The 27,561-nt window shown below is 36.6% G+C and overlaps 1 long non-coding RNA gene and 1 pseudogene across 2 annotated transcripts in view; one reads left to right on the forward strand and one right to left on the reverse strand.

Annotated features, from left to right (window-relative positions):
- LOC123384009 overlaps positions 1-27,561 on the reverse strand; it is a 398,112-nt gene that overhangs the window by 275,507 nt on the left and 95,044 nt on the right. The window lies entirely within an intron of this gene.
- LOC101096715 lies at positions 11,739-12,996 on the forward strand (annotated as a pseudogene).

Here is a 27,561-nt window from a genome sequence, read left to right on the forward strand (position 1 = left end):
CAGAACCACAGGTGTGTGGCATGGAGAGGTGAACTGGGGGAGAGAGAAGCCGTGGAGGGTAGGGAGCTGGGTTTTTTTAAACTTTTTTTTAATGTTTATTAATTTTTGAGAGACAGAGACAGAGTGTGAGTGGGGGAGAGGCAAAGAGAGAGAGAAAGACAGAATCTGAAGAGGCTCCAGGCTCTGAGCTGTCCACACAGAGCCCGATGCAGGGCTTGAACTCATAAGCCTTGAGATCATGACCTGGGCCAAAGTCAGATGCTTAACCAACTGAGCCACCCAGGCGCTCCTAGGGAACTGTTTTTGCTTGCAAAGAGAGGACGGAGATGGGGGGGGGGGTAAAGGGGCAGGGAGAATACAGGAAAAGCACTACACCCTGAGAGCAGCTAGAAAGAGAAAGAGTGGATTGAACAGAAAAGGGAGAAAGGAGAAAAGGACTGCAAAAGACTGAACAAAAAAAGGGAGAAAGGAGAGAAGGAGAGGGTTTAAATTCCATTAAGACTGTATAAACAGGGGGAGCGCAGAGTCTGAAACCCCATAGCTCAACACCTGATGGTGCTCTGGTGGGAAAGGCAAATCCTCAGGAGTAGACAGCAAGATTGAGGGGTCCTCAGGCCACACGGGGAGAGGTGGTTTCCCTACTGGGAGGACATTTGGTACAGGCTGCGTGCCTCCCCACAGGCAAAGGTCCCAGTAGACCCCAGAGAACAGCCACATCCTCAAATGTTGGAACAAGGACGTTAAGGGTTCACTGAAGCCTGGAGCCAGATGGGTGTTGTGATTTACCATAATCCATGAAACATGGCTGCTACACAATCTCGAAATCTTTTTCTGGGGCAGATCGGCATGCAGCCGCAGTCTCTGGGCATCTGTAGCAGCACAGTCGTGGAATGTTCCAAGGGGCGAGCTGGTATCCAGCCATTGCTCAGAGAGACTCTCCCCCAGAGGTTATGAGCAGGTCAAAGCCGCAGGGCCCTCAGAAGTGAAGGGTTGGAAAACGCGGCTCCATCTGAGATAAATCTCGGGAGGGAGGTGCCACCTGGGAGGCTGATGGCTTGGTCACAGACAGTGTAGAAACAGGAAGTGAATGGAAGACAGAGACAAAGGAGGGGTGCTTGGTTGCTGCCAGTTGGTGAGAGCACAGAGTTCTGATACTAGAAACTGGGTAGCTGGGTGACACCATTTTCACCCCTCCCATGGATGCGCATACACACATACACATGCCACGACTATCCACCCCAGTGCTAGTGCTATCTCCACTAGCAGCGCCATCTAGTGGAGAACAGAGCCACTACACAAGATCTGCCCAACTAGGTCACCACGTTCTAGTGGAACACCACAAATTTCTCTGCCTGCTTAGCTTATGGATTATAAAGTGCTTCATAGTTTGACTTCTAAGGGAAACTGGATGTAATTACAATTATATTTCATTCTGTTCCTGGTCCATCTATTTATTTTATTTTTTCTTTTTCTTTTCTTACTCTTGAATATAGAAAGAGAAAAAATTTATTTTTATTTTCCATTTTTATTAAAAGATTTTTGTTTATTTTTTTGTACATTTTTTATTTTCTCATAAATTTTTTAAATTCTAGTTTACTTTCATCATTTCATTGTATTCATCTTTTTAAACTTCTAAACATTTTCCTTTTTTTTCCTTTCTTTTATTTTCTTTCACTTTTTTCTCTATTCTATCAAGCTTCTTTGAACAACCAGACCAAAATACACGTAGGAGCTAGCATCCTTTATTTGATTTTTTTGTGTTGTTTTAACTTTTTAACTTTTATTTTTTAATTTTTTTATTTTATTAACTCTTTCTTCCTTCAAAATGACAAAATGAAGAAATTCACCCCAAAAGAAAGAACAGGAAGAAATGACAGCCAGGGGCTTAATCAACACAGATACAAGCAAGATGTCTGAACCAGAATTTAGCATCATGATAATAAGAATACTAGCTAGTGTTGAAAAAAGCACAGAAACCCTTTCTGCGGAGATAAAGGAAGTAAAATCTAGCCAGGACACAATTAAAAATGCTATAACTGAGCTGCAATCTCGATTGGCTGCCACAACAGCAAGGATAGATGAAGCAGAGCATCAAATTAGCAATACAGAGGACAAACTTACAGAGAATAATAAAGCAGAAGAAAAGAGGGAAACTAAAGCAAAAGAGCACGATATAAGAATTAGAGAACTCAGTGACTCATAAAAAAGGAATAACATCTGAATCATAAGAGTCCCAGAAGATGAAGAGAGAGAGAAAAGGGTAGCTGTTTTATGTGAGCAAATCATAGAGGAAAACTTTCCTAACCTGAGAAGAGACACAGACGTCAAAATCCAGGAAACACAGAGAACTCCCACTAGAGTCAACAAAAACCTACCATCAACAAGGCATATCACTGTCAAATTCACAAAATACTCAGGCAAGGAAAGAATGAAAGCAGCAAGGGGGAAAAAAAGTCCTTAACCTACAAGGGTAGACACACAATGTTGTAGCAGATCTGTCCACAGTAACTTGGCAGGCCAGAAAGAAGTGGCAGGATATATTCAATGTGCTGAATTGGGAAAATATGCAGCCAAGAATTCTTTATCCAGCAAGACTGTCATTCAAAATAGAATGACAGATACAAATTTTCCCAAACAAAAACTAAAGGAGTTCATGACCACTAAACCAGCCCTGCAAGAAATTTCAAGGGGGACTCTCTGAGGGGAGAAAAGATAAAAACAAACAAACAAACAAACAAACAAACACCAAAAGCAACAATGACTAGAAAGAACCAGAGAACGGGGCACCTGGGTGGCTCAGTCGGTTAAACGTCCGACTTCAGCTCAGGTCATGATCTCTCGGTCCGTGAGTTCGAGCCCCGCATCGGGTTCTGGGCTGACAGCTCAGAGCCTGGAGCCTGTTTCAGATTCTGTGTCTCCCTCTCTCTCTGACCCTCCCCCGTTCATGCTCTGCCTCTCCCTGTCTCAAAAATAAATAAACATTAAAAAAATTAAAAAAAAAAGAAAGAAAGAACCAGAGAACAGCACCAGAAACTCCAACTCTATAGGGAATATAATGGCAATAAATTCATATCTTTCAGTACTCACTCTAAATGTCAATGGACTCAATGCTCCAATCAAAAGACATAGGGTAACAAATGGATAAGAAAATAAGATCCATCTATATGCTGTTTACAAGAGACCCATTTTAGACTTAAACTCACCTTCAGATTGAAAGTGAGGGGATGGAGAACCATCTATCATGCTAATGATCACCAAAAGAAAGCCAAAGTAGCCACACTTATATCAGACAATCTAGATTTTAAAATAAAGACTGTAACAAGAGATGAAGAAGGACATTATATCATAATTAAGTAGTTTATCCACCAAAGAGATCTAACAATTGTAAACATTTATTCTCCAAATGTGGAATAACCCAAATATATAAATCAATTATTAACAAACATACAGAAACTCATTGATAACAATACCATAACAGTAGGGGACTTCAACACCTCACTTATAGCAATTGACAGATAATCTAAACAGAAAATCAGCAAGGAAACAATGGCTTTGAATGACACACTGGACCAGATGGACTTAATAGATATATTTAGAACGTTTCATCCTAAAGCAGCAGAATATACATTCTTCTAAAGTGCACATGGAATTTCTCCAGAATATATCACATACTGGGACACAAATCATCCCTCAACAAGTACAAAAAAATCAAGATCATACCATGCATATTTTCAGACCACAACACTATGAAACTCGAGATCAACCACAAGAAAACATTTGGAATGATAACAAATACTTGGAAACTAAAGAACATCCTACTAAAGAATGAATGGGCTAAACAAGAAGTTAAAAAAAAAATTAAAAAATATATGGAAGTCAGTGAAAACGATAACACCACAACCCAAAACCTCTGGGACTCAGCAAAGGCAGTCACAAGAGGAAACTATATAGCAATCCAGGCCTTCCTAAAGAAGGAAGAAAGGTCTCAGATACACAACCTAACCTTACACCTCAAAGAGCTAGAAAAAGAACAGCAAATAAAACCCAAAACCAGCAGAAGACAGGAAATAATAAAGATTAGAGCAGAAATCAATGCTATCGAAACAAACAAACAAAAAACAGTAGAACAGATCCATGAAACCAGAAGCTGGTTCTTTGAAAGAATTAACAAAATTGATAAACCCGTAGTGAGTTTGATCAAAATGGAAAAGGAAAGGACCCAAATAAATAAAATCAAGAATGAAAGAGGAGAGGTCACAACCAACACAGAAGAAATACAAACAATAATAAGAGAATATTATGAGGAATTATACACCAATAAAATGGGCAATCTGTGAGAAATGGACACATTCCTAGCAACATATAAACTACCAAAACTGAAACAGGAAATTGAAAAGTTGAATACATCCATAATCAGTAAAGAAATCAAATTAGTAATCAAAAATCTCCCAAAAACAAGAATCCAGGGCCAGATAGCTTTCCAGGGGAATTCTACAAAACATTAAAGAAGAGTTAAGACCAATTCTTTTGAAGCTGTTCCAGGAAATAGAAATGGAAGGAAAACTTCAAACTCATTCTATAAAGCCAGCATTACCTTGATTCCAAAACCACACAAAGACCCGACTAAAAAGAACTAAAGACCAATTTCCCTGATGAACACGGATGCAAAAATGCTCAAGAAGACATTACCTAACCAGATCCAACAATACATTAAAAGAATTATTCCAAGTGGGATTTATATCTGGGATGCCGGCAAAACAATCAATGTGATACATCACATCAATAAAAGAAAGGACAAGAACCACATGATCCTCTCAATATTTACAGAGAAAGCATTTGACAAAATACAGCATCCTTTCTTGATAAAAACCCTCAAGAATGTAGAGATAGAAGGATTATACCTCAAGATCATAAAAGCCATATGTGAAAGACTCACTGCTAATATCATCCTCAATGGGGAAAAACTGAGGGCTTTCCCCCTAAGGTCAGGACATGAAGGGATGTCCACTCTCTCCAAGGTTATTCAACATAGTATTAGAAGTCATAGCCTCAGCAATCAGATAACACAAAGGAATAAAAGGCATCCAAATCAGCAAAGAGGAAGTCAAACTTTCACTCTTCATAGACGACATGATACTCTATATGGCAAACCCAAAAGATTCCACCAAAAAACTGCTAGAACTGAATTCGGCAAAGTCGCAGGGTATAAAATCAATGCACAGAAATTGGTTGCATTCCTATACACCAATAATGAAGCAACAGAAAGATAAATCAAGAAATCAATCCCATTTACTATTGCACCAAAACCCATAAAATACCTAGGAATAAATCCAACCAAAGAGTTGAAAAATCTATACACTGAAAACTATAGCAAGCTTATGAAAGAAATTGAAGACAACACCAAAAAAAAGGAAAAATATTCCATGCTAATGGATTCGAAGAACAAATATTGTAAAAATGTCAATGCTACCCAAAGCAATGTACATATTGAATGCAATACCTATCAAAATAACACCAGAATTCTTCACAGAGCTAGAAGAAATAATCCTAAAATTAGTATGTAACCAAAAAAAGACCCAAAATAGCTAACGCAATCCTGAAAAAGAAAACCAAAGTGGAAGGCATCACAATCACAGACTTCAAGATGTATTACAAAGCTGTAATCATCAAGACAGTATGGTACTCACACAAAAACAGACACTCAGATCAATGGAACAGAATAGGGAATCCAGAAATGGACCCACAAATGTATGGCCAACTAATCTTTGACAAAGCAGGAAAGAATATTCAATTGAATAAAGAGAGTCTCCTCAGCAAATGGTGCAGGGAAAACTGGACAGCGACATGCAGAAGAATGAACCTGGACCACTTTCTTACACCATACACAAAAATAAACCCAAAAGGATGAAAGACCTAAACATAAGATGGGAAGCCATCAAAATCCTAGAAGAGAAAGCAGGCAAAAAACCTCTTTCACCTTGGCCACAGCAACTTCTTACTCAACACATCTCCAGAGGCAAGGGAAACAAAAGATGAACTACTGGGACCTCATCAAGATAAAAAGCTTCTGCACAGTGAATGAAACCATAGGCAAAACTAAAAGGCAATCAACAGAATGGGAGAAAATATTTGCAAGTGACCCTTCAGATACAGCGTTAGTATCCAAAATCTATAAAGAACTTATCAAACCCAACACTCAAAAAACAAATTATCCAGTGAAGAAATGGGCAAAAGACATAAATAGACATTTTTCCAAAGAAGACATCCAGATGGCCAACTGACACACGAGAAAAGGTCAACATCACTCATCATGAAATACAAGTTAAATACAAGTTAAAACCACAATGACATACCACCTCACACCAGTCAGAATGGCTTAAATAAATAACTCAGGCAATAACAGATGTTGGTGACAATGTAGAGAAAGAGGACCTCTTTTTGCACTGCTGGTGGGAATGCAAGCTTGTGCAGCCACTCTGGAAAACAGTATGGAGGTTCCTCAAAAAATTAAAAATAGAATTACCCTATGACCCAGCAACTGCCTACTAGGTATTTATCTAAGGGGTACAGGTGTGCTGTTTCGAAGGGGCACATGCACTCCAATGTTTATAGCAGCACTATTGACAATATCTAAAGTATGGAACGAACCCAAATGTCATCGATGGATGAATGGATAAAGAAGCCATGGTGTGTCTTCCCAATACACACACACACACGCGTGCACACACACACACACACACACACACACACACACACACACACACACAATGGAGTATTACTCAGTAATCAAAAAGAATGAAATCCTGCCATTTGCATCTAGATGGAACTACAGGGTATTATGCTAAGCGAAATTAGCTAATCAGGGAAAGACAAATATCATATGACATCACCCATATGAGGACTTTAATATACAAAACAGATGAACATAAGGGAAGGGAAGCAAAAAAATCTAAAAACAAGGAGGGGGACAAAACATAAGAGACTTAAATACACAAAACAAACAGGGTTTCTGGGGGTGGGGGAGAGGCTAAATGGGTAAGTGGCATTAAGGAAGACACTTGTTGGGATGAGCACTGGGTGTTATAAATAGGGGATGAATCACTGGAATCTATTCCTGAAATCATTATAGCACTATATGCTAACTACCTTGGATGTAAATTAAAAAATAAATTAATAAAAAAGTGGCTTATGTCAATAGTCAGAGATGATATCAGCCTGTGGCATGGTGTTTAGTGAAGCATCTCCTATGATTGATATTAGCTCGGGTCTTGGGAAGCATCTATATTTTTCAGGAGTTAGGTAAACAGCATGTTAATTGTGTGACTGGCTGTTTCCATCATCCTTAATGTTGCCTGGCATTTATTTACATGAGAAGTGTATAGTTTGGAAAGGTGCTTTGGGATCTTTCAAGGTGAACGATGGAGTATAAATGCAAGTCACCATAATTATTAAAAATGTATAGGTCGTATATTAAACTACAGTTAAAAACAAACATCAGTAAAAATTACAAGTAATTATATAATGCCTCTGGGGCGCCTGGGTGGCGCAGTCGGTTAAGCCTCCGACTTCAGCCAGGTCATGATCTCACGGTCCGTGAGTTCGAGCCCCGCGTCAGGCTCTGGGCTGATGGCTCGGAGCCTGGAGCCTGTTTCCGATTCTGTGTCTCCCTCTCTCTCTGCCCCTCCCCCGTTCATGCTCTGTCTCTCTGTCCCAAAAATAAATAAACGTTGAAAAAAAAAATTTATAACGCCTCTGTGGGAGAATTAGCCATCTGAATAGGGAATGGTGAGAGGCGATTTCACTAGGAAAATTGAGAGCAACAATTTAAAAAAAATTTTAATGTTTATTTATTTTTGAGAGAGAGAGAGAGAGAGAGAGAGAGAGAGAGAGAGAGAGAGAGGTGGGGGAGGGGCAGAGAGAGGGAGACACAGAATCTGAAGTGGGCTCCAGGTTCTGAGCTGTTAGTACAGAGCCGATGCAGGGCTCAAACCCACGAGTGGTGAGATCATGGGCCTGATCTGAAGTCGGATGCTTGACTAACTGAGCTACCCAGGTGCCCCAAAAGTGATAGTTTAAATCTCTTGGGAAGAATTACTCTAAAACACCAGTATTAAATATTAGATGACTAAGCAAGACACCGTGATCTTAAAAGAAATGTAAGATACAGTGGGGTGAATATTACATATTTACACTCTAGTAGGACACATTGTGTTTTCATGAATGGCATGTATGTGCAACACGATTTTGAGTAACTTTGGAAGTAAACTTCAGGGGATTCACTACAATTCCCAACTGCTCCTCCTATTTGCCAATATTTCATTACAACTTGTGGCATCAGAATAGAAAGGGGATGGGGGATGGTTTATCTTCTGTCTCAATAAAACTGTTTCCAAAAGAAAAAAAAAGAAGAAGAAAGGCGCAAGTGGCAGAAAAAATGGTCAATGCTGCAGAAACTCACCAAACCTATTTGTATCTTGGCCAAATTAGTTTTTACAGACTACTGAAAGCAAATCAATTGGGTGTGCCTAAATCTTAATTCCATTCTAGACACAAATACACATGGAAAAAGCAGAAGTTTTATATTGAGGTGGCTCTGGAGGTATGGCTCAAGAATCTATGGTAAATTGTGGTAGTTCTGCAATGTGGGATGCTTTCTGGGGCCACAGGCTCAAATAAACCAGGTCTGTAGGGGTCCTGGGAAGAAGAAAAAGTTGGATGGCAAAGACAAACTTGCAGTGTCTCACTGTTGCCCAGGGCAGTTTCATTCAGGTCTAGTCCTGTGAATGGCTATTGGGAAGCCTGATTCTAATCTTCATGAAGTTCTGGGAATATTGTTTATGCTTAAAATTTAATGCTATATAGTTCTCTTACTAATAATGACATTTCAAAGTTCTTATAAAGATCTAAACAATGTGACAGGATTCCCTAGAAATACCAAACAACATAAATGTATCAAAGATAGTTTCTTAAAAATTGAAAGGAGTGTCAGTGTTGAGTTATTGAAAAGGACTGTATGCCCTACTGAGGTAATTATCTAAGATTGTGATCATTTATACTTCTCCCTACTAACCCACTGCAGTTCATAATATATGCATCTTATTTATACTTAGAATCCAATTTAAAGATGAATTTTAATCCTAAATATTTTAGTTTTGCATATAAATTTACTCTGACATTTTGAATAATAATTATTTTGCATTTTTTTCCACTTGACTTTCATTAACTATGTTTCTTGACATGGAAGTTATAATGTTCAAACCATATAAATATTTCATTATGGGGAAAGTTTTACAAAGATAAAACTGTTTCTTCAAAACACTGCCTTCTATACCTAATGTATTTAATGTCATTTTTTAAATTACATTTTTATTTTTGTAATATGAAATGCTTTATGAAGATGCAATTTTTGTTGTATTACTAAAGAACACAGAAGGTACAATAAGTCTATTATACATAAAGCTAATATAGTGTCTAGCACACTGCACAGGAATAAAATAAAATGAAATTATCCTTTTTCTTAAATATTTTCAGAAGATCTTCTATAATTATTATACTGAAATTGATCAACAACAGTTCACCTTATGAAGGTTACTAGCCTAGCAGCAAGTTAACTGAGAACTGGAGACTTCTAGAACTGCAAAAATTTATTCTTACTCAAATGGGATAGATAGATTTCAAACTTGACCATAATTCCTAAGAATCACTTCAACAATATTTTCTAATTTGGGCATAAGACAACTAGCCTCAGAATGAAATGTATAAAGAAAAGCAGAGAAAAAATAGTCATTCTCTCTTCTCTTTTTGTTTCTTCATGATAATGAAATAGGTGGGAGGAACAAGAGGGAAGGGAAAGCCCTAGTAGATTGCCAGAAGCCAAGAAACCTTATACCATGACACTGCCAATAGAAAACAGCTCTGGGAAGATTGGCCAGCTACCAATACAGAGACCAAACCCTGCCCACAACAAAGAGAGCAATTGCAGATGACTGAACTAAAGGTAAATGCAGCTCGTCCACAACAATAGGGTGCATGCAACACACACAGGAGACATCCCTGAAGCACAAGGTTCCGGTGAACAGGGAACACTGCACTGTAGGGCACTACAGGACTTCTTCATAAAGCCACTACTTTCAAGAGTAGGAGACACTGCTAACTTTCCTAACACACAGAAAGAGACACAGATAGCTAGACAAAATGAGGAGACAAGGAACACATCCCAAATGAAAGAATAGGACAAAATCACACCAATAGAGCTAAACAAAATGGAAGTAAGTAATATGTCTGATAGAGAATTTAAGGTAATGGTCATAAAGATTCTCACTGGACTTGAGAAAAAAGTGGAAGACCTCAGTGAGACCCTCAACAAAGAGATAGAAAACATTAAAAAAAGAACCAAAGAACCAATCAGAGATGAAAAACTTAAGAACTGAAGTTAAAAATACATTAGATGGAATAAAAAGTAGACTGGGAGAAGCAGAAGAATGGATCAGCAACCTGAGGAGGAGAGACTATTGGAAATCAATCAAGCTGAACAAGAAAGAGAACAAAAAATAACAATAAGTAAGTAAAAATAGACTTGGGGAACTCAGCAACACTAGCAAGTGTAACAAAATTCACATTAAAGTGATTCCAGACAGAGAAGAGAGAGAAAAGGGAGCAGAAAATTTACTTAAAGAAATAATAGCTGAAAGGTTCCCAAATCTGGGCAAGAGAACAGAAATCCACATCTAGGAAGCCTCCAGTAAAATCAACCCATGGAGGTCCACACCAAGTCACACAGTAATTAAAACAGTAAAAAGCAGTGATAAGGGTAGAATTTTAAAAGCAGCAAGAGAAAAGAAAACAGTTTTATACAAGGGAATCCCCATAAGGCTATCAGCAGATTTGTTAGCAGAAACTTTGCAGCCCAGACAGGAGTGGCATGATATATTCAAAGTGATGATAGAAAAAACCTGCAGCCAAGAATACTTGATTCAGCAAGGATATCATTCGGAAGAGGAGAGAGAAGTTTCCCAGACAAACAAAAGTTAAAGGAATTCATGACCACTAAACTAGTGCTACCAGAACTCTCAGGGATCATGATCTCACAGTTCACGGCTTCAAGCCCTGCATCGGGCTCTGGGCTGACAGCTCAGAACTTGGAATCTGCTTCAGATTCTGTGTCTCCCTCTCTCTCTGCCCCTCCCCTGCTCACAGTGTTTCTGTCTCTCAAAAATGAATAAATGTTAAAAAAAAATGTTTTAAAAGTAAGAGGACTCTGAGTGAAAAGGAAAGACCATAAGCAGAAGTAAGAAAAGTAGGAAACACGAAAGTACAAAAATTAAGTAAACCTATAGAAATCAGTCAAGGAATTTACAAAAGGATGTAAAGTATGGCACCATATACCTAAAATGGGGAGGGGGAGAGTAAAGAATGGGTTCAAACTTAAGTGGCCATCAACAATATAGACAGCTATATGCATAAAATGTTATATATAAACCTAGTGGTAACTACAAATCAAATCCAGTAACAGATATGCAAAAAATAAAGAGGAAGGAATCCAAGTATATCACCAAAGACAGCCAGCAAACCCTAAGAATACGGAGGAAGAGAAGAAAGGAAGGAAGAACTACAAAAACAACCACACAAGTAACAAAATGGCAGTAAGCACACATGTATCGATAATAACTTTAAGCACACACCTGTCAATAATTACTTTGAATTTAAATAAACCAAACACTTTTCCTATAGGAGCCTCGGTATTGAGAGGAGTGTGGCCCTCTCCTCTTCCCAGAATGACAACTGCTTGCCCATTGACATCAGTGTATTCTGAAAAGGGAATGTCATCTGGCAAAAATGTTACTTTGCCTGCTATATTCAAGGCTTCCATTAAACCTGATATTGTGAACTTTGTTCACACCAACTTGCACAAAAACAACAGACAGTCATACGCTGTCAATGAATCAGCAGGTCATCAAACCAGTACTGGCAGAACCATGGCTTGAATTCCCAGAGTTTGAGGCATGGGACTCACTGTTGCAGCCAGGGTGCTTCTGGAAATATGTGTCATGGGGGCCACATGTTTGTACCGACCAAATTAGGCCACCATTGGCACCTCAGAGTAAACATAACACAGAAGCAATATGCCATCTGCTCTGCCCTGGCTGCCTCAACCTTACCAGCACTGGTCATTGTAAAAGTCATTGTACTAAGGAAGTTCCTGAACTTTCTTTGGTGGTTAAAGATAAAGGTGAAGGCTACAAGAAGATCAAAGAGGTTGTTTTGCTTCTTAAGAAACTTAAAGCCTGGAATGATATAAAAAAGGTCTATGCCTCTCAGCAAATGAGAGCTGGCAAAGGCAAGATGAAAAACTGTCGTCATATCCAGTGCAGGGGACCTTATATCATGTATAATGAGGACAACAGTATCAAGACTTTCAGAAACATCCCTGGAATAACTTAATGCAAGCAAACTGAACATTTTGAAACTTGCTCCTGGTGGGCACGTAGGACATTTCTGCACTTGGACTGAAAGTGCTTTCTGCAAGTTAGATGATCTGTATGGCACTTGGTGTAAGGCTGCCTACTTCCATGCATAAGACACTTAACACAGACCTTAGCAGAATCTTGAAAAGCTCAGAGATCCCAAGAGCCCTCTGAGTACCATGCAAGAAGATTCATCACAGAGTCCTGAAGTCCGCAGAAAACCTGAGAATCATATTGAAGCTAAACCCATATGCAAAGACCATGCACTATACATAACACCATTCTTCTCCCGGCCAAGAATCACAAACTCCGGATGGATAAGGCAGCAGTAGCCTTAGGAGCCAAATCAGATGAGAAGGGGGTTCCAGGCGAAAGGTCTGTGGTAGAGAAGAAAGGAAAGAAGGCTGTTGGTGTTAAGAAGCGGAAGAAACCTTTAGTAGGAAAAAAGGCTGCAGCTACTGAGAAACCAGCAGCTAAGAAGAAGTCTGCTGAAAAGAAACCCACCATAGAAGAAAGGAAGCCTGCTGCATAAAAACTTACATTTGTTTTTTCTGTAGAAGTCAAATCATTATGAACAGCTAATTTTGAATAAAGATCTGGTCAAAAGAAAAACAAACAACAATAACAGCAACAACAACAACAACAACAAAAATCCCAAACCAAAACCAAATCAAAACAACAACAACAACAAAAATAAATAAATAAATAAATAAATAAATAAATAAATAAATAAATAAATAAACTAAACATTCCAATCAAAAGACATAGGGTGATGGAATGGATTAAAAAGCAAGACCCATCTATATACTGCCTACAAGAGACTCATTTCAGACCTAAAGAGATATGCAGATTGAAAGTAAGAGATGGAAAAGCACTTACCATGCAAATGAAAGTGAAAAGAAAGCTAGGGTAGCAATACTTATATTGGACAAACTAGATTTTAAACCAAAGACTGTAACAAGAGTTGAAGAAGGGGACTACATAAAAATAAAGGGAACAGTCCAACAAGAAGCTATACCAATTATAAATATTTATGCATCCAACATGGGAGCACCCAAATATATAAAGCAAATAATAACAAACATAAAGGAAGTAATTGATAGTAATACAATAATAGTAGGGAATTTTAACGCCCCACTTTCTTCCATGGATCAATCATCCAAACAAAAAATCAAAAAGGAAACAGTAGCTCTGAAGAACACTTTGGATCAGATGGATCTAACAGATATATTCAGAACATTCCATCCTAAAACAGCAGAATACAGATTCTTTGCAAGTGCCAAAAAGATTGATGTCATACCATGCATCTTCTCTGAACACGATGTTATGAAACTAGAAATTATCACAAGAAAAGATCTGGAAAGAGTAAAAATACATGGAGGTTAAATATCATGCTACCAAACAATGAATGGGTCAACCAAAAAATCAAAGAGGAAATCAAAAGATATACGGAAATAAGTGAAAATGAAAACACAATGGTCCAAAGTCCTCAGGATGCAGCAAAAGCTGTCCTAAGTGGGAAGTTTATAGCACTAGAGGTCTACCTCAAGAAGCAAGAAAAATCGCAAATAAACAACCTAACCTCACACATAAAGGAGGTAGAAAAAGAACAAACAAACCCCAAAGCCAACAGAATAAAGAAAATAATGAATATTAGAGAAGAAACAAATAAAATAGAAACTAAAAGAGCAATAGAACAGATCAATGAAACCAGAATCTGGTTCCTTGAAAAGATAAAAAAGTAAATAAAAAAAATTGTAGCCAGACTCATAAAAAAAAAGAAACAAAAAAAAAAGTGCTCAAATAAACAAAATTAGAAATGAAAGAGGAGAAATAACAACTGACACCACAGAAATAAAAAGGGTTATAAGAGAATGTTACAAAAATTATATGTTAACAAATTGGGCCAACTAGAATAAAATGGATAAATTCCTAAAAACATATAACCTCCCAAAACTGAATCAGGAAGAAATGCAAAATCTGAACAGACCAATTACCAGCAATAAAACCAAATCCATAGTAAAAAAAAACATTCCAAACAAAAGTCCAGAATCAGATGTCTTCACAGTTGAATTCTACAAAAATTTATTTATTTACTCAGTTGTTTAAATTTTTTAACATTTATTTCTTTTCAAGAGACAGAGAGAGACACAGTGCGAGTGGGGGAGGGGCAGAAAGAGAAGGAGACAACAGAATCCAATGCAGGCTCCAGGTTCTAAGCTGTAGCACAGAGCCTGATACAAGGCTCAACCTGGGGCTTGAACCCACAAATTGTGAGATCATGACCTGAGCTGAAGTTAGACTGAGCCACCCAGGTGCCCCTCTACCAAAATTTAAAGAAGAGTTAATATGTATTCTTCTCAAACTATTTCAAAAAATAGAAGAGGAAGGAAAACATTCAAATTCATTCTATGAGGCCAGCATTACCCTGATACCAAAACCAGATTTAAAAAAACACTACAAAGAAAGAGAACTACAGGCCAATATCTCTGATGAACATAGATGCAAAAATCCTCAACAAAATATTAGCAAACTGAATTCAACAATACATTTAAAAAGATCATTCACAATGATCAAGTAGGATTTATTGCCTGGCTGCAAAGGTGGTTCAATATTCACAAATCAATCAACATGATACATTACATAAATAACAGAAAGGATAAAAACCATATGATCATTTCAATAGATGCAGAAAAAGCATTTGACAAAGTACAACATCCATTTATGATAAAAACCCTCAACAAAGTGGATGTAAAGGGAACATACCTCAACAAAATAAAGATCATATATGAAAAACCCACAGCTAATATCATACTCCATTGGTAAAAAACAAAGATTTTCCTTAAAGATCAGGAACAAGACAGGATGTCCATTCTCACCACTTTTATTCAACATAGTATTGGAAATCCTAGCCACAGAAATCAGAAAATAAAAGGAATAAAAGACATCCAAATTAGTAAGGAAGAAGAAAACTTTCATTATTTGTTGATGACATGACACTATATAGAAAACCCTAAAGACTCCACCAAAACAAAAAAAAACAAACCTGCTAGAAATGATAAATGAATTCACTAGGTCACAGGATACAAAATCAATATACAGAAACCCATTGCATTTCTACACTAAAAATGAAGTAGCAAAAAGAAAAATTAAGGAACCAATCCCATTTACAATTGCACTAAAAATAATAAAAAAGGAATAAACTTAACCAAAGAGCTGAAAGACCTATATTCTGAAAAATATGAAACACTGGTGAAAAAATGTGACGATGACAAAAGATATTCCATGTTCATGAATTGGAAGAAAAATATTATTAAAATGACCATACTACCCAAAGTAATCTATAGATTTAATACAATCCCTATCAAAATACCAATAGCATTTTTTCAAAGAACCAGAACAAATAATCCTACAATTTGTATGGCACCAAAAAGACCTATAATAGCCAAAGCAATCTTGAAAAAGAACAAAACTAGAGGTATCACAATCCCAGATTTCAAGATACACTATAAATTTATAGTAATCAAAACAGTATAGTACTGGCACAAAAATAGACACATAGATCAACGGAACAAAATAGCCTGGAAACAAACCCGTGACTATATAGTCAATTAACCTTTGACAAAGAAGGCAAAAATATGCAGTGGAAAAAGACAGTCTCTTCAACAAATAGTGTTGGGAAAACTGGACAGCTACATGCAAAAGACTGAAACTAAGCCAATTTTTATACCATACACAAAAATAAACTCAAAACGGATTAAAGACCTAAATGTGAGACCTGAAAACATAAAAATCCTAGAAGAGAGCACAGGCAATAATTTCTCTGACATAGGCTGTAGCAACATTTTTCTAGATATGTCTCCTGAAGTAAGGGAAACAAAACAAACAAAACACTATTAGGACTACATGAAAATAAAAAGTTTCTGCACAGCAAAGGAATCAGTCAACAAAACTAAAATACAACCTATTTAATGGGAAGAGACATTTGCAAATGACATATCTGATAAAGGTTTAGTATCCTAAATATATAAAGAACTGATACAACTCAACACACAAACAAATAATCCAATTAAAAAATGGGCAGAAGACACAAACAGACATTTCTCCAAAGACGACATCCAGATTGCCAACAGACACATGAAAAAATGCTCCACATCAGAGAAATGCAAATCAAAACCACAATGAGATATCACCTTACAGCTGTCAAATAACTAAAATCAAAAACACAAGAAACAATAAGTGTTGTCAAAGATGTGAAGAAAAAGAAACCCCCATGCACTGTTGGCAAAATGCAAACTGGTATAACTACTGTGGAACACAGTACGGATGTGCTTCAAAAAATTAAAAATAGAATTACCATATGATCCAGTAATTCCACTACTGGATATTTACCCAAAGAAATTTCAAAAGATATATGCACCAATATTTTTATTGCAGCATCATTTACAGTAGCCAAGATATGAAAGCAACTTAAGTGTTCATCAGTAGATGAATGCATAAAGAAGATTTGGGGGCTGTGTGTGTGTGTGTGTGTGTGTGTGTGTGTGCGCGCGCGCGCACACACGTACACACTCGCACATGCAAGTGTATGTGTGATGGAATATTACATAGCCAGAAAAAAAGAATGAAATCTTGCCATTCACAACATAGATGGACCTAGAGAGTATAATGCTAAGTGAAATAAGTCAGTTAGAGAAAGACAAATACCATACTTCACTCATGTGGAATTTAAGAAATAAAGTAAACAACAACAAAAAAGAGACAAATCAAAAAACAGGCTCTTAAATACAGAGAACAAACTGAGGGTTGGTGGGGGGCTGAGGGAGATGGGAAAATGGGTGATGGGCATTGAGGAGTGCACTTGTTGGGATGAGCACTTGGTGTTGTTTTTAAGTGATGAATCTCAGGAATCTATCCCCAAAACCAAGATCATACTGTATACACTGTATGTTAGCCAACTTGACAATAAATCATATTTTAAAAAAGTAAAAAATAAAATATAAATTCAAAAACAAAAACAAGCAAACAAACAAACCAAAAAAAACCCAGGCTCTTACCTATAGAGAACAAACTGATGGTTACCATAGAGGAGGTGGGTGGGAGGATGGGTGAAATAGGTGAAGGGGATTAAGAGTACACTTATCATGATGAGCACTGAGTAATGTATAGAATTCTTGAATTACTATATTGTACACCTGAAATTAACATAACATTGTATGTTAACTATACTGGAGTTAAAATTCTTAAAAATTAACAAATGAACAAAGAAAGAGAAAAGTAAAAATCCCTGGAGATAGGGTGAATGAAATAACTTTTGAGACTAAAGATGTTCAATTTTAAAATATTTGATATTGGCTATATAATTGCCACCATTATGTCCTTTTCCCCTCAATTTTACCGAATCTTTAGTAAAGTCTTCTATACCCATAAGCTTTGTGAGACTGACATTTTTGTTTAATTTTACCTACCATCTCTCTCCTTCACTCCCACCCTCAATCCCAAAATTCGCATTTCCCATTTTGTCTGGCATAATGCAGAATAGAAACACAAAGGGTTGAACTCAGAAGCATTTTAGTAGAAACAGAACTCAGCACTAGAGAAACCATTAAAATATAAGTTGTACAAAAATCTGTAGGAATCTTAAAGAAAGAGTACATTAGAATATTCACACGTTGTGGAATAGTATTTTTATTAAATCTTATATGAGATCTTAAATATTGAGGTATACTAGTAGTCATGTTATGATGTTGTGGTGAACAAAATAAGGGTCCCCAAAGATGTCCATGCCCTAATCACTGGAACTTGTGAATATGTTACTTCATATAATAAAACAGAATTAAGCCTGAATTTGTAATTACATTTGCTTATCAGTTGACTTGGAGATGTGGAAATTATTCTGAATTACCTAGCCCATGGATCAGTTCCCTCTGGACCAGATATCTTCCTCTGAACAACTGGCTGAGGACAGGAATGGATGAAGCTATATCCTAGAAGCATGACTACAGAAATATGACAACTAGCTCAGAAATGGGTGTTAAGTTCTGGTGAGATACTCATAACTTCGTTGCATCACAAAATTTAAGTTAGTAATAGGTAACATGTTAACTCTCATGTCCTGTTCCACATGCCCATATGTGTCAATTATCCTTAAAATCCATATCCACAAGAACCCTCTCTCCCTGCCATCAGATTTTCCATTCTTATTCCTAGCCTGTGAATCCTGCTAAAAATGGTTACATAGACAGAAAGACCGGTATCACTAGAAATTTATAGTAGCTGATTTTTACTCAGCTTGCTCCTTCTACCGTTTCCCAAAGAAATAATACCAAGCGCTTATCCACCTCTCACTGCCCAGGACGTCTTTGTCCAATCATCTCTGGTCTGTGATAAACAGAGTAGAAACTATAAGTCAAGAACTACGTTAAGGCTCTTTCTTCTCTCCCCAGTAGACATATGTGTGTATCTACTTCTAAAGTCTGCAATCTCAGAAGAAAGTGGCTTCCTTTCCTCTATTCAAATACTATCCATCCATCCATCTGAGCTCTCAAAACAAGCTTTTGAAAGAATTTCTTCTCTCTACTACATTATCCATTCACTTGTCCCCTGAACTTTGTTTCTTTCAACCGATTCAGGCTTCTGAATACAATATATGTAAGAAACTCCCATGTTAAAAATATATAATCTAACCCCCATTATGTCTATCTTTAGTTTCTATAGTTAATGACTCAGAAATATTTATCTTTTGCTAAGACTAGGCTAACTGAATTGCAATTTACTCGATGATTAATTTACTAGATAGTTTTAGGAGACTTCTCTCACTTTGCCCTCCAAAATAAGGGCTAAGTCCTGGACATACTGTTTTTTACATATCTTCTGAATCTGTGCACTTCTACCTCCATGCACTAACTTGATGTAGGCCACCATTTCTCACCTGGACTATTGCAACTGTTTAACTATACCAACATAGGTGCATCAGTACCCATGAACATTTTCCCTCGTTATAATGGATAAATTTGTCTATGCTTCTAACATCAGATTCCATTTTACAATGGACCCTACACTCTCCAATTAGTCAAAAGTTTTGATCATCTTTATGTCTTGCATTATCAACTTTGCCCTCTTGAAAGGATCACTTCCATCAACATACAAGCAAGCTCTATTACTTTCATTGTAAAAACTAGAAACGCCTCCAGTCACCGTCCCTATTCTCTCTTAAGAGCAAAGCTCTCCTTCCACTACTTTTGACATTCTCTCTTCTTCCTCTTTTTTTTTAAAATTTTCTCCTAAACCTACTTCAAACAGGCTGTTGTCCCCACCACATTATCAAAGTGCCATGGTCAAGGTCACAAACAGTCTACAAGTATAAGATCAAATTTTTTTTCTCATTTCTTCTCTTCCTCATATATCAATAGCATTTAACGTAGTAGTTTTTCTCTTTCCTTTCTGAAACATGTTCTTTGATTTGTGAAGTATGTGTTTCTCCTCCTGCCAGTAACATTAGCAATTCCTTGTCATGCTCCCTTGCCAGATCCTCTTATTTCCAACCACCAAATGTTGGAATGCTACAGTACTTAGTCCTTGAGTCAGTCGTCTGCTCAATATACACTCATTCCCAAGGAAAATGGTCCATCTCCTCGGTTTAAAAATGCTGAGCGGCACCTGGGTGGCTCAGTTGACTGAGGACTGACTTCGGCTCAGGTCACGATCTCGTGGTTCATGAGTTTGAGTCCCGCATCGGGCTCTGTGCTGACAGCTCAGAGACTGGAGCCTGCTTCAGATTCTGTGTCTCCCTCTCTCTCTGGCCCTCCCCTGCTCATGTTCTGTTGCTCTCTGTCTCTCAAAAAAATAAATAAACATTAAAAAAAATGTTTAATGCTGACAATTCTCAAGTCTATATTTCCCCAACCCAGATTTCTCCTCCAAATATGGTCTCATAAAAACCATTTTCTGCTCATAATTTCTACTCATAACACCTAGATGCTTATAGACATCTTGAAAGTCACAGTGGAACACCTGATATCACCATCCCACTTCCTAAAAGGGTCTCTTCAGCATCTCAGAGACTAAGGACTCCATTCTTCCAATTGCTCAGGGCAAAAACCTTAGACCTGTTCTTTCAGTCATGTTAAAGTCAGCAGTTCTGCATTCGAAGTATATCCTGAAACAAGTATTCCTCTCACCTCCACCATCACTACCGCCCTTGTCCAAGTCACCAATACCTCTGTCCTGGATAAGTGCATTAGTCCTCTAACTGGTATTCCTGCTGTCCTTACCTACATGGTTTATTCTCTACAAGGAGGTAGGATTATCCTTTGAAAATGATATAGATCATGTCATTCTTTTGCTCAAACTTTCCATCTCAGCCAGAATAAAAGCCGAAGCACTTACAGTGACTGAGTGGACACCGTGTGATCCAGCTCTCAACCACTTCTCTTGTCTCTGCATATCGACTTGAGCAATCTTCCTTAATGAAAACCTGTGGGTGTCACTACTGCTTTGAATCCTCCAGTGACGGCTTCCTATCCTTGCCTTCAAAAGAAGACCAGATTTCCTAGAAAAGCATTTACTACTCTTCAGTTCTCACTAGTCTCAGTTCCTGCCATTTCCTTTTCCAAGGGCACCCTAGATCCTAACCTAACCACACTGAACTTCTTGTTTCTTCCTCATTCAACAGTGTACTCATGCCTCCATTTTGTTGCTGTTCCTTCAGCTTCAGATAATCTCGGTGTAGAATTCTCTTTACCACCTGCCTGTGATGCCCCTCCTTTGACTGAATAACCACTTTGTTGGACTCCCATTAAATTTATAAAGAATAACTTTTTATTCCCCTGGACTGTGCTCCGGTAGAATTTTGATTATAGAGTTTACATTTGTTACATCAGTTTTTATCACGTTGTATTAAAGTTTTAATCTATTTGCCTACCTCTCTCTCTGAGAGAGCATTCCATATGCTCATTGGAAGTGATGGGAAACATATCTTTCTTATCCTTAAGTGCTTAGCATTTAGCACAGTGCTTAGCATACGGCAAGTTTTCAAAACCACTGAATGATACTATCAACTATACTAAGTGTGACTATGTAAGATGAATGGCATTCATTGAAATTTTAACCATTTAACTGTTTAATCATTTAACTATGTGACCATGTAAATTTTTTAACCATTTAACCAAATTCAAATGAAAAGATGGTAGTCTAAGAAAAAGTAAAGGGTAAGAGAGGAACTTGTAATTTTTTTGTTTTCATTTTTAATTCAGAATAACCACAATATATTTACATACTGGGTTATTCTTATCTTCAAAAAGTATTCCATTTAGTAATTAAGAAACTAGACTGTCTGAATGAAATCCTTTAGGAAACTATAATGCTCTCTTCTCTCTGAGAGTTTGTAATCACCAAACTACTACATAATCTCCAATTTTATCTTCCTTTAATCCAATTCTAAAGCTATACTAGATAACACACAAGAAATCAAATGAAAAGACTCCAGCACCAAATGATAGGTTACCAGGCCTGTTTTACAATCCTTTTTCACTAGAAAAGACTTGTCTGACTTCACATGTGACAAAACCATCTGAGTTTCTCTTGCCACAGTGCGTCCCTCTTCACTGTGATAGACATTAGGTTAATCGCGAAAGAGAAAAGGGGGCAAAGTTAAAAAAAAGGTCATCGGCTGATAACGTGGCATGTACTGCCTTCACATTGATGTCATAATGCTCGAAACCACTACTCCTGCCACTTTGGACATTACTGGAGTTGTATCATTTCCTAAGATCATGAAACTGTGTAGATTATGTAAATGGTTACTACAGCAGCAGATGTCAAGACTTTCTTTTGTCGCCTCCCCATTCACACTAAGTACTGGTGCCATCCCCATCATGTTTTCTTCATTTTATTCTTCTTTAGCCCCCATCTGATACACTCCTTCCATAACAGTGTTTTATCTCATTTGCATGACACTTTCCTATATATAAAATACTTCCACACAAATTCTCTCACACAGCCTCATGATAACCCTAGGAGATAGGCCGCACTGGCATTGCTGCATAAATTCAGCAAGGTACTGTTAGCAGCTATCATTACTGAAAACCTTCTTGATAGCAGGCACTTTAATAGACACTTTATACCTTAGTCTCATAAACACATTATTTTATAGTTGAAGACATAAAGGCTAAGCAACATGTCCAAGGTCACACAGTAAAATAGTGGCAAAACAGGGCTTTTATGGTAATGTATAATAGAGATGAATACATATATGTACACATATGTATACGTGTATATTATATATGTACATGCAGATGTGTATCTGTTTGTGTGAATATATATTTACTCTGGGTCCTGTATAAAGCTCTCCAGGGCTTTTAAAAAGTTCCTAGCTTAGCACAATTTTTACTCTGTCAGAACTAGAAGGCAATTAGCTTTGACCCCTAATAAAATACATTACATGAAGTGAGATTCAGGACAAGGCAAAGCAAAGCATTTCCTCTCAGGGGGTCACAAGTCTGGAAAAGGTTTTATGGTGGAGGATATTTAAAAAAGAGTATGCTGTGCCCTTTTCATCTGACATAGTGTCATTTCTGTTAATTCATGGACGTGACTCAACTCTCAGGTGGGGAAGTCTTGTCTTCCTCAGACAAAGTTACAGACAGCAGAGCTCAGGAATAGAACTGCTAAATTTACTAAATTGGCTAGAAAGCTTCCAGAGTTTTCTAAGACATACCTGTCTGCTTTGCCCAGGTCTCTTTCTTTGTAATGCTAATAGGCAGGACAGCTGAAAAGAATGAAGCATAGGGGCACATCTCTTGTAAGCCATCAAAAATTAGTGGGTGGCACAAAACAGTCTTCCATGCCTTTGCAACTCAGAAAATCTCCACAATGTCCACTGAACCTAAGAGTGTTTAGTGCTGAGGGACTTTTGACATTTGTGGAAAGAGGTAGAGATGATTCTGACATCATATTTAATGGTAATCATGGAGAAACCTACATGTCTCCTGAAGTGTAGCTTCTGGAGACATGCAGGAAGGGTTGTCCCTGTTAAAGAATCCGCATCTTGCAGAGCTCTTCATCTGACAGGACAACATGAGAAATCCACTAGGAACCCAGGATCAATTAACCTCTAACCCATCCAGCTCATACATTTTCAACAACCGTATCCGTACAAAAGTATTTTGAAAGGTAGAAAAATTAGCTTATATTTTTTATTGTATTAAACATTCACTTGTATATTCATTAGTATTAATATTGTTTTGCCATTTGGTTATGATAGTCCATCCTCATCACTTAGGTTGTGTAGCATTAGACAGTCTATGAGAATAAATCAGAACTCTTTTGGTACTAGAGACTAGTATTTAAAATGGTTTAGGGAGCATATTAAAGTCATGTCATCCCATTGTCGCCATCCCCGCCCCCCCCCCCAAGGTTTTTGATATCCAGGAAACTAGATTTCCACTAGGGATAGATGAATTTCAAATTAAATAAGAGTGATATTGACAATTTTCTAAACTTTTGATGAATTAGCACTTCTTGTAATTAAATAATTCAACATCAAACTTGTATGGCCTAAGAGGAAAAAGTATAATTTCAATGCATTCCATTGTTTTTATAAGGAATTTTAATTCTCTATTCTTGCAAACATTCAATATTCTTCTCAGTTCTGCATAAACCCTGGATTGGAGGGTTCTGTATGAAACAAACTTAAAGACAATCTCCCTTTTAAGTAATTCAAACAAGGATGGCTAACTTATTCCACAAGTGGCTTTATATGTTCTGAAAAGACATTGATTGCACTGAACAATAATCTTTGTCTTTAAGTGGAGTGATTAAGATAAAATAAATAGATAGCAACTCAATCACCAATAAAAATAGTTACCCACACTCTGAGTCACTGTTCTCAAGTGGTTATCAAAATTCCATGCCATGGACAATGTTTTAGCTAATGGCTGGGTCTACAGACACCAGGTAAGTAGTAAAGCTTCTGTGGCTTCTCCACTCAAGAGATTGGCCCTACTGATAAATCGTTATCCCCATTATCTCTTCCAATACAATGGGTTTTCCCCCATCAAACACCATTTAAAATGTATTACCTCAGTGAGGAACTAAATCAAGTGTAGTTTTAAAGGCATGTATTAAGGTCATATGTTAGACCATGCCCTGAAAAACCTTACCACCTAGAGGAAAACAGTACCAGAGGCTGACTGGTGAAGGAGAAGCAGAGAAATGAGGACAAATCTAGATTTAATAACACGGCTCTGGAAAGCTAAGAGCTCTCACTGTATAAACTAATAATTGATTCTGGAACATGGAGAGAACAGAGCATGCAAGTAGTGGTGAAGGTAAAGGAGACGAAGAGCAATCAGCAATTCAATTAGTCAATGAGACATTTACTAGGGGTCTATAAATACAGCACACTTGGTCTTGAATATGTATAAAATTTGAACCAATGGGAGACTAAACCCACAAAGAGTTTGTTTACAACATAGCCTTAGGCTGACTATATACAGGTGAAACACAATTGTAATTAATGAGTTTCTAGTGGTACATTCAATAACAAAATCCTTTGGATGGAATCCAAGGAAGATTTGCCCTTGCTGAATCATAGCTTCTCATTTATTAGAGAGAAGATCCAGTATTTTGAAAATGCATTTTAGTCACTCAAAAATTAAACAGAAGAGCACTGACAAATTCATGAGCTACCAAACTTGAAGATGAATATTAATATGAGAACTTTTCTTATATTAATCTCAAAAATTGTGTATATTATAGAATTGTTTTACCAAAAGCAATTTTTATTTTGCCATCAGTTCTCATGATACAACAAGAAACTAAGCATGAAATTTTTGCCGATGTATTTATTTTAGAGCTCTTAAAAAATTCTTCACTATAGTATATTTCATTTATGAGGATTCATAAGAGAAATGTTTTTCAGTTTAATCCAAAACAAATGGTTTGCTTCCATTTTATTAACATTATGAAACATGTTAATGATTTTGTTTCCTTTCTTGAGCTCATAAGTAGGAGGTAATTAGGAAACAAATTTTCTTCATACCTATTGTTGCACAGGATGATATGGCATGAATTTTTGTGCATTCACCTTACGTGTAATTTTGTTTCTTATCCCTATTGTTTTCCTCTTTTCTGCAATAATATTCTCCTTTATTTTTTTATCTTGATATATATTATTTGTTCTGATATACCCATTTTATCCTAATATATAATTATCACATACAAATAAATGTATGCATACTATATGCACATAATATATATAATTGTTGACATTAATAGAAACAAGATATAAACACTAAGATTCCCATTCAAGATGACAGGCTGGCGAGTTTGCTAATAACTATCAGTTTAGATTTTGAGTAACTAAACTGTGTATGTGGGTATATGGACATACATGTACACGTACACACATATATACATGTGCACACACATATATAAACACACAATAGAAAGAAAATACATATACATTATTTTTATATGTGTGTGTGTATAAATCACCTCAATAACCTCATATCTTTTTGAAAGCAAAACAAGTAGTTCTTAATTTCTTTTTCCATTTCCTTACAACTAATACCACAGTCAATTATCAAATCATTGCCAGGTAAAATGCAGGAGTATAAAGGTGCTTCTCATTAGTTTAGTCATATGGATTTTTGTTAAATAAATTATACACATACCAAACAAGAACACTAAAGGAGACTTTCCTTTTCACACTGGAGAGTGAAGACGGTGTTTTCTTATCATTGTTTCTTATGGAAGACAAAAGGACTTTTAACTCACAGATTTTGTTTAGTCTCTTAGCTCATTTCCTATTTTGAAATGAAATTTCAAATTGAAATTTCAAAATGAAAACAAATTTCAAATTGTTACTATTTTATTAAATATAATACTAACTGCCATCATCTAGAAAGATTCATGTGAGTGAATTTCCAAACACAAAAGTTATTTTATTTATTCTAATTTTTCTCCTCCTTATCCTAACCTGAAGATAATATCTGATATAATATAAATAATCTCCTGAAAAACAAGATTTTGTATTTAAAGCTTTTGTTGACTGTTCCTTCACCTACTGATGTAATTATCATAGAAAATTTGAAAAATACAGAAATATATAAAATATTTCATTGTTATTAAAGTAATTCTTATAAATACATATTGTATCAGGAAAGCAACATTATACCATGCTAACAAAGAACCCCCAAATTTCAATGGTCTCAACCCACCGAAGTTTATTTTTCATAAATTCTATGTTCAATTCAGGTCATCTGGGATCTCTGTTCATTATAATTGTTAAGGACTCAGGTTGGCTAATATTTGGTCTAAGTCTATATTTTGCCACAGGGAAGCCACAGGCCACACAGTGTTACTGAACGCTTGAAATGAGGCTAGTTCAAATTGAAATATGCTATAAATATGAAATATATATCAGACACTGATGACATAATGCTAAAAATAAATGAAAATATCCCATTTATAATTATTATATTGATTACATGTTGAAATATTTGAGATATATAAGTTAAATAAAATATATTATTAAAATTAATGTCTCCTTTTTCTTTTTCCTTTTAGAATTTCACTACTAAAAATTTCAAATTACAAATATGATTCACATTATACGTCATTTGGCTAGTGCTTATTTAGACAATGTTTCCATAACTGTCACAGCAGGACAAAGAGAATGTAGTAAATCATGCACCATTTGTTGAAAGTTTTCACCTGGAAACAACACTCATCATTTGCACTAACACTGCATTGGCTAGAGAAATTCATAAGGTCATGAGTAGTTTCAAGAAGGTGGAGGAATAGAGAAGTACAGACCTACCATGTACTTTTACGCTGGGTAAAAATCTAGGTCCATGTATTTTATTTTACTTTCCATTTTTAGTTATTTTAAATTTTGATTTTATTTTATAATTAAGGAAAACATAGCACCTTAAGGAAAGATAGAAATCTATAAGTCTACACTGACATAAATCAATAAATGAATAAGTAAATGGAAAGAAAACCTTCAAACCTTCCTTACAGTAGAACGCCAACTAATAATGTAGAAATGATGCAAACCAGAAAGTTAGTATTTAGCATCATCACAGTAATA

Source organism: Felis catus, chromosome A2, assembly GCF_018350175.1.
Source record: "Felis catus isolate Fca126 chromosome A2, F.catus_Fca126_mat1.0, whole genome shotgun sequence".
NCBI classification, from domain to species: domain Eukaryota; kingdom Metazoa; phylum Chordata; class Mammalia; order Carnivora; family Felidae; genus Felis; species Felis catus.